Here is an 8,932-nt window from a genome sequence, read left to right as displayed (position 1 = left end):
GTCCCAGAATTAAAGTTTAAATCCACTGCATCTGCCACCAATTGTGTCCCCATGTCTACGCTGGCTTCTCCGCTGTCACAAAATGTCCCACTGTGGTCCACAATGTCACTCTCCTCTCCAGCTGAGGGAAAGTTCACCGTGACCATGGACTCTATTATGCCACAAAACACCTATCTGTAACAGCCACATCCATGACATGATCATTTTCATCATCTATTCAGACAGACTAACATAAATAATACAATCAAATATCTTTCACAAAAACAACAATGACACAGGAGATGCATTCCAAATGCCCCCATAGTTTGAGTTTCTACACCCATAGTTTAAGTTTCTACCCCCATTGTGCCTCAACACAATCCCGTCCTCTGAGCTTTCCGGACAATTCCTTCGATCTCATCGGCTTATTCTATACACTGACATGCACTGTCAACTGTGGGACCTCATATAGACAGGTATGTGCCTTTCCAAATCATGTCCAATCAATTAAATTTACCACAGGAGGACTAAAATCAAGTTGTAGAAACATCTCAAGGATGATCAATGGAAACAGGATGCACCTGAGCTCATTTTCGAGTCTCATAGCAAAGGGTCTGAATACTTATTATATAAATAAGATATTTCTGATTTTATTTTAAATACATTTTCAAACATTTCTAAAAACTTGTTTTCACTTTGTCATTATGGGGTATCTAAAATGGATTTTAAAAAAGTTTTTATAAATTTTAGAATAAGGCTGTAGCATAACAAAGTGTGGAAAATATTGTACATATTCACACCTGAGTCAATACTTTGTAGAATCACCTTTGGAAGCGAGTACAGCTTTGAGTCGTCATGGGTATGTCTGTATCAGCTTTGCACATCTGGATTTGAGGATTTTCTCCCATTGTTCCTTGCAGACTTTCTCATGCTCTGTTAAGTCAGATGGGGATTGGCAGAGAACAGCAATCTTCAAGTCTTTCCACAGATTTTCAATGGGATTCAAGTCTGGGCTTTAGCTGGGCCACTCAAGGACTTTCACATTCTTGTTCTGAAGCCTTTCCAGCGTTGCTTTGGCTGTATGCTTCAGGTCATTGTCCTGTTAGAACGTAAATCTCTGCCCCAGTCGAAGGTCTTTTGCATTCTGAAGCAGGTTATCAGAGGATTTGCCTGTATTTGGCTCCATTCATTGTTCCCTCTATACTTACCAGTCTCCCAGTCCCTGCCGCTGGAAAGCATCCCCATAGCATGATGCTGCCACCACCATGCTTCCCTGCAGGGATGGTGTTAGACGGGTAATGAGCTGGGCCTGGTTTTCTCCAAACATAGCGCTTTGCATTCAGGGCAAAGAGATACATTTTTGTCTCACCAGATCACTGAATCTTTTGCCTTATGCTCTCAGAGTCTTTCACGTGCCTTATTGTAAACTCCAGGCATGCCGTCATGTGCCTTTCTCTGGAATGGCATCTTTCTGGCTACTCTCCCATAAAGCAGAGATTGATGAAGTGCTATAGAGACTGTTGTCTTTCCGGAAGGTTCTCCCATTTCCGTCAAGGAACTCTGTAGTTCTGTCAGAGTGATCATTGAGATCTTGGTCACCTCTCTGACCACGGTCCTTCTTGCCCGGCTGCTCAGTTTGGTTGGACGACCAGCTCTAGGCAGAGCCTATGTAGTTCCATATTCCAGTGAAGGAGACCACTGTGCTCTTGGAAACTTTCAACAATCTAGATATGATTTTATACCCTTCCCCAGATATATGCCTCATCTCATAGAGCTATGGACAGTTACTTGGACTTGGTATAGTTTCTGCTCTGAAATGCAATGTCAACGGTGGGACCTTATATAGTCAGGTGTGTTTCTTTCTAAATCATGTCCAAGCAATTGAATTGGCAAGGGGGTAACGCCAATCAAGTTGTGGTGATAACTCAAGCACGATCAAAGGAAATTGGATGCAGCTGAGCTCAATTTGGAGTGCCATAGTAAAGGGGTTTGAATACTTATGTAAATTAGATATTTCTTTATTTAATTTTCAATCAATTTGCAAACATGTCTAAAAACATGTTTTCACTTTGTCATTATAGGGTATTGTGTTAAACGACTGAATGAAAACAATCCATTTCTAATCAATCTTAATTTCAGGCTGAAACAACAAGATGTGGAATAAGTCGAGGGGTATGAATACTTTCTGAAGGCACTGTATGTATTGACTGGTGCATTTAATGAACTACTATCTTATCTGTTACATAGTATAAGTATACATAGCATGGTTGGGGTCAATTACAATTTAATTTAAAATGCCAAGTCAATTATTTAATCCACTAATGAAGTGGAGAATTTACACTAAATTCAATTCTAATTTCAACAATCTTCAAGTTAAAGGAATGTATTTAGAATTAGAATGTTTAGACAAAGAGTTTGAATTGGAATTGAATTGGAATTCTAAAATATGTTATTATGGAATTGAATTGGAATTCTAAAAATATGTTATTATGGAATTGAATTGATGTCTCAAGGATGATCAAATGAAATTGGATGCACATGTTTCCAGTTAATGGAATTAATGCACTTAGTAGCAACATTTTACTGACAAATTTGTTTTAAATCATTTCAACTTGTATTTCTATATTTCCAGTATAACTAGGATGTCTGAACAGTGACATGATCAGCCTGAAAGTCTGAGGGAATTGAATTTGAGGAATTTGGGGGGATAATATTGTATTGGGAATTCCGTTATTGGAATGTACCCAAACGTGGAATTGAGAGGAATTGAATTTGAACTAATTGTAATTTTTATTCAGACATTTGGAACAACACAAATAAATAATCATAACATTTAAAACTATATAAATATAAATACATATACAAAAATAAAACTCATAAATATCAAAAAGAAGTAACAAAGACAAATATAAATAAATTGTAGTATATAAATACAAATAAAAAAGAGAATGTAATTATTACACTTTTACCCTGTTAATAACAAAACACACATACAACTAAAATACACACTTATAAAGAAGAGCACCTGGTTATTACACTATTACCCGTTAATAACAAAACACACATACAACTAAAATACACACTTATAAAGAAGAGCACCTGGTTATTACACTATTACCCTGTTAATAACAAAACACACATACAACTAAAATACACACTTATAAAGAAGAGCACCTGGTTATTACACTATTACCCTGTTAATAACAAAACACACATACAACTAAAATACACTTAAAATACACACTTATAAAGAAGAGCACCTGGTTATTACACTATTACCCTGTTAATAACAAAACACACATACAACTAAAATACACACTTATAAAGAAGAGCACCTGGTTATTACACTATTACCCTGTTAATAACAAAACACAAATACAACTAAAATGCACAAATCCTATATCACACAAATACACAAATAGAATAACACACTTATAAAGAAGAGCACCTGATTATTACACTTCAAACAAGAAACACACAAACTAAATTGCACAACTAATTGCATTACTAATTGCATTAGTACTGTACAAAGTTAGAGGTGCGCTATTTGATAGATTCGCCCGCTCCCCCAACCTCGGGCTTCCAGTAGGGAGACCTGAGGTCAACCTACCCCCTCCCCATCTCGTACTTCTGAGTGGGAGACCTTCCCAGGCAGTAGCCTACCTAGCTCGCAAACTAGAATTAGGGTGCCCACTCCGACAAGGTTAATTGACCCACAGTCCCACACGGTGACATGATATTATTGACGTGACGTGCACATGAGCAATAGAAAACCGATCGTGCAAATGTCACCATTCTGAATATTTGTACATTTTTTAAATTCACAGTTTATTGAAAAAAAATGTGTCTTTCTTTTGTCTTTTTTTTTTTATCGGGCACCCCATGCAGCCCCCAGTAAAATGACGCCCTGGGCGGCTGCCCATGTCGCCTATGCCTAAATCCGCCACAGCCAAGGGTAAGCCAACATCAAAAATAATTACTTAGATTTTTAAAATAAAATTCATTAAGTGAAAAATTAATGGTAGACAAACCATTGGAACCATTTTCGTGTTTTTATGGGTATTATAATCTCTCTCTCTCAGGTCTGGCTGTTCTCACTGATGAGAGAGAGGGAGAGAGAGAGAGAGGGAGAGAGAGAGGGGGGGCATCATTACCTCGATGAAGAGAGCATTCCTCTTGGAATGACACGACCGAGGACCTGTAGGATGGCCGACCTTTGCCCCCCCTTTTCCAGACTCTCTGGGCTTTTTCTAACCCACCTTTTCCAAAGTGACGCACCTCTATAGCCAAGAGAACACAGCAGGGTTAGATTATGGTATTAGACCGGTGATGTACTGTAACCAGTGAACACAGCAGGGTTAGATTATGGTATTAGACCGGTGATGTACTGTAACCAGTGAACACAGCAGGGTTAGATTATGGTATTAGACCAATGATGTACTGTAACCAGTGAACACAGCAGGGTTATATGATCAAATCAAATCAAATGTTATTGGTCACATACACATGGTTAGCCGATGTTAATGCAAATGTAGCGAAATGCTTGTGCTTCTAGTTCCAACCGTGCAGTAATATCTAACAAGTAATCTCACAACAACTACCTTATACACACAAGTGTAAAGGAATGAATAAGAGTATGTACATATAAATATATGGATGAGCGATGGCCGAAAGGCATAGGCAAGATGCAGTAGATGGTGTACAGTACAGTATATACATAGATTATGGTTTTAAACCAATGATATACTGTAACCAGTGAACACAGCAGGGTTAGATTACTGTTTTAGACCAATGATGTGCTGTAACCAGTGAACACAGCAGGGTTAGATTACTGTTTTAGACCAATGATGTGCTGTAACCAGTGAACACAGCAGGGTTAGATTACTGTTTTAGACCAATGATGTACTGTAACCAGTGAACACAGCAGGGTTAGATTATGGTATTAGACCAATGATGTACTGTAACCAGTGAACACAGCAGGGTTAGATTATGGTATTAGACCGGTGATGTACTGTAACCAGTGAACACAGCAGGGTTAGATTATGGTATTAGACCGGTGATGTACTGTAACCAGTGAACACAGCAGGGTTAGATTATGGTATTAGACCAATGATGTACTGTAACCAGTGAACACAGCAGGGTTAGATTATGGTATTAGACCGGTGATGTACTGTAACCAGTGAACACAGCAGGGTTAGATTATGGTATTAGACCGGTGATGTACTGTAACCAGTGAACACAGCAGGGTTAGATTACTGTTTTAGACCAATGATGTGCTGTAACCAGTGAACTCGAATCTACACGTGCACACTAGCACTTGTGTACTTCGTGAAGTATATTTCATGTGTTCCTAATGGTGTTTAATGTCTGTTTTGTAATTCTAAATCTAAGAGATCAGATCTAAGAGATCAGCAGATATAGACTTTCATATGTCCCTTTCACATTAAATTACACACATGCAGTCAGGCTACAAATAGCATAGTTCTAGCTTTTGGTTTATCTCCTAGACTAGCAACATTGGGTATATGCTACAAATAGCATAATTATAGCCTTTAGTTTATGTCCTAGACTAGCATGGCTGTATGGTTAGCTTTAGGCTGGTTAGCTTTAGGCTGTGTATGACAACCAATGATGTATATAAACCTTGGATTGCTGATGCTATGTATTGGCCAATGAAAGGCTTTGAAGCCACCAATCATCCATATTGGCACTCCCCAGAAGAATAAATCCAACATACACTGAGTGTACAAAACATTAAGAACACCTGCTCTTTCCACGACGTATAGACTGACCAGGTGAATCCGGGTGAAAGCTATGATCAATTATTGATGTGACTTGTTAAATCCACTTTAATCAGTGTAGATGAAAGGGAGGAGACAGGATAAGATTGATTTTCAACCCTTGAGGCAACTGAGGCATGAATTGTGTATACAAATCATTCCACTTTTTGTTATGTTACTGCCTTATTCTAAAATTGATTAAATAGTTTTTCCCCCTCGTCAATCTACAAACATTACTCCATAATAACAAAGCAAAAACAGGTTTTTAGACAGTATTTTAGCAAATTGATAAAAAAAAACGGAAATATTACATTTACATTCAGTTGAATTTGGAAGTTTACATACACCTTAGACAAATACATTTAAAGTCAGTTTATCCTAAACCTAGCAAAAATTACCCATCTTAGGTCAGTTAGGATCACCACTTTATTTTAAGAATGTGAAATGTCAGAGTAATAGTAGAGAGAATGATTTATTTCAGCTTTTATTTCTTTCATCACATTCCCAGTGGGTTAGAAGTTTACATACACTCAATTCGTATTTGGTAGCATTGCCTTTAACATTGCCAAACATTTCAGGCAGCCTTCCACAAGCTTCCCACAATAAGTTGGGTGAATTTTGGCCCATTCCTCCTGACAGAGCTGGTGTAACTGAGTCAGGTTTGTAGGCCTCCTTGCTCGCACATGCTTTTTCAGTTCTACCCACACATTTTCTACAGGATTGAGGTTAGGCCTTTGTGATGGCCACTACAATATGTTGAGTTTGTTGTCCTTAAGCCATTTTGCCACAACTTTGGAAGTATGCTTGGGGTCATTGTCCATTTGGAAGACCCATTTGCAACCAAGCTTTAACTTCCTAACTGATGTCTTGAGATGTTGCTTCAATATATCCACATTATTTTCCTTCCTCATGATGCCATCTATTTTGTGAAGTGCACCAGTCCCTCTTGCAGCAAAGCACCCCCACAGGTGCTTTGCTGGGATGGTGTTCTTCGGCTTGCAAGCCTCCCCCTTTTTCCTCCAAACATAATGATGGTCATTATGGCCAAACAGTTCTATTTTTGTTTCATCAGACCAGAGGACATTTCTCCAAAAAGTACAATCTTGTCCCCATGTGCAGCTGCAAACCGTAATCTGGCATTTTTATGGAGGTTTTGGAGCAGTGGCTTATTCCTTGCTGAGCGGCCTTTTAGGTTATGTCAATATAGGACTCGTTTCACTGTGGATATAGATACTTTTGTACCTGTTTCCTCCAGCATCTTCACAAGGTCCTTTGCTGTTGTTCTGGGATCGATCTGCACTTTTCGCACCAAAGTACGTTCATCTCTAGGAGACAGAACGCGTCTCCTTCCTGAGTGGTATGTCGGCTGCGTGGTCCCATGGTGTTTATACTTACATACTATTTTTTGTACAGATGAACGTGGTACCTTCAGGCGCTTTGAAATTGCTCCCAAGGATGAACCAGACTTGTGGAGGTCTACAATTTTTTCTTTTGATTTTCCCATGATGTCAAGCAAAGAGGCACTGGGTTTGAAGGTAGGCCTTGAAATACATCCACAGGTACACCTCAAATGTACTCAAATTATTTCAATTAGCCTATCAGAAGCTTCTAAAGCCATGACATCATTTTCTGGAATTTTCCGAGCTGTTTAAAGGCACAGTCAACTTAGTGTATGTAAACTTCTCACCCACTGGAATTGTGATACAGTGAATTATAAGTAAAATAATCTCTGTTAACAATTATTGGAAAAATTACTTGTGTAATGCTCAAAGTAGATGTCCTAACCGACTTGCCAAAACTATAGTTCATTAACAAGAAATGTGTGGAGTGGTTGAAAAACAAGTTTTAATGACTCCAACCTAAGTGTATGCAAACTTCCGACTTCAACTGTAAGTATTCAGACCCTTTACTCAGTACTTTGTGGAAGCACCTTTGGCAGCGATTACAGCCTTGAGTCTTCTTGGGTATGATGGTACAAGCTTGGCACACTTGTATTTGAGGAGTTTCTCCCATTGTTCTCTGCAGATCCTCTCAAGCTCTGTCAGGTTGGAAGGGGAGCGTCGCTGCGCACAGCTATTTTCAGGTCTCTCCAGAGATGTTTGATCGGGTTCAAGTCTAGGCTCTCACAGGGCCACTCAAGGACATTGAGACTTGTCCTGAAGCCACTCATGCGTTGTCTTGGCTGTGTACTTAGGGTTGTTGTCCTGTTGGAAAGTGAACCATCGTCCCAGTCTGAGGTCCCAAGCACTCTGGAGCAGGTTTTCATCAAGGATCTCTCTGTACTTTGCTCTGCTCATCTTTCCCTCAATCCTGACTAGTCTCCCAGTCCCTGCCACTGAACAACTTCCCCACATCATGATACTGCCACCACCATGCTTCACCGTAGGAATGGTGCCAAGTTTCCTCCAGAAGTGACGCTTGGCATTCAGGCCAAAGAGTTCAATCTTGGTTTCTTGTTTCTCATGGTCTGAGAGTCCTTTAGGTGCATTTTGGCAATTCCAAGCAGGCTGTCATGTACCTTTTACCGAGGAGTGGCTACCATCTGGAAACTCTACCATAAAGGCCTGTTTGGGGGAATGCTGCAGAGATGGTTGCCCTTCTGGAAGATTCTCAAAAGGGTCTGAATACTTATGTAAATAAGGGGGCTCTTGATGGGGCGTAATTAACTTATACTTTAATATGTATCATAGGGGTCTTTGTGGAGCCAAGCTTGTCTAGCTATGCATTGAAAGTTCCTTTACATGAAATAAAATATTATCATCATGGCTACATTATTTTGTAATGTTTTACCACAGATAGAACAATGAGAACATGTTTGGTTTCACTGTGCAGCTGGTGGTGCCCTGGACAGGAGGTGGAGATGGAAGCAATGAGAGATAGAACCAAACGCGAGGGGGTTCCCCCAAAACACTCCCAGTGCACGTGGCTGGAGAAAGGGGTGGAGCGAACCTCTTTGTTATCACCGTACTTATTCCGCTGTTGCGACAGAAATATCTACCTTTATCTAGACCGGTAACTCTAACTTGAAACGGGCTTTCGCGTTCGGCTAGGACATAGCCAGGATAAACGGTAAAATATATTGCTCTTGTAGGTAGAAGTAGTTTCAATTTTTAACATATTGAGTCGTGAATTATGAACGCATAGATAGACGTCTATGAACGTTTACGAATAAC

General features: G+C 39.5%; 1 protein-coding gene across 4 annotated transcripts in view; it reads left to right on the top strand.

The window, feature by feature from the left end:
- LOC115117136 (gasdermin-E-like) overlaps positions 1-8,932 on the top strand; it is a 44,720-nt gene that overhangs the window by 13,194 nt on the left and 22,594 nt on the right. For 2 of the 4 annotated variants that reach the window (XM_065027448.1, XM_065027446.1), the window contains exon 1: positions 8,730-8,828. The exons of 1 other annotated variant lie outside the window; for it this stretch is intronic. The gene's annotated coding sequence lies outside the window, so the exon portion shown is untranslated. Of the gene's footprint in view, positions 1-8,729; positions 8,847-8,932 lie in introns of those variants that run through there. One more of the 4 variants, XM_065027447.1, reaches the window with a different exon arrangement.

Source organism: Oncorhynchus nerka, linkage group LG14 (assembly GCF_034236695.1).
Source record: "Oncorhynchus nerka isolate Pitt River linkage group LG14, Oner_Uvic_2.0, whole genome shotgun sequence".
Taxonomy (NCBI): domain Eukaryota; kingdom Metazoa; phylum Chordata; class Actinopteri; order Salmoniformes; family Salmonidae; genus Oncorhynchus; species Oncorhynchus nerka.
This window is presented reverse-complemented; position numbering and strand designations above follow the sequence as displayed.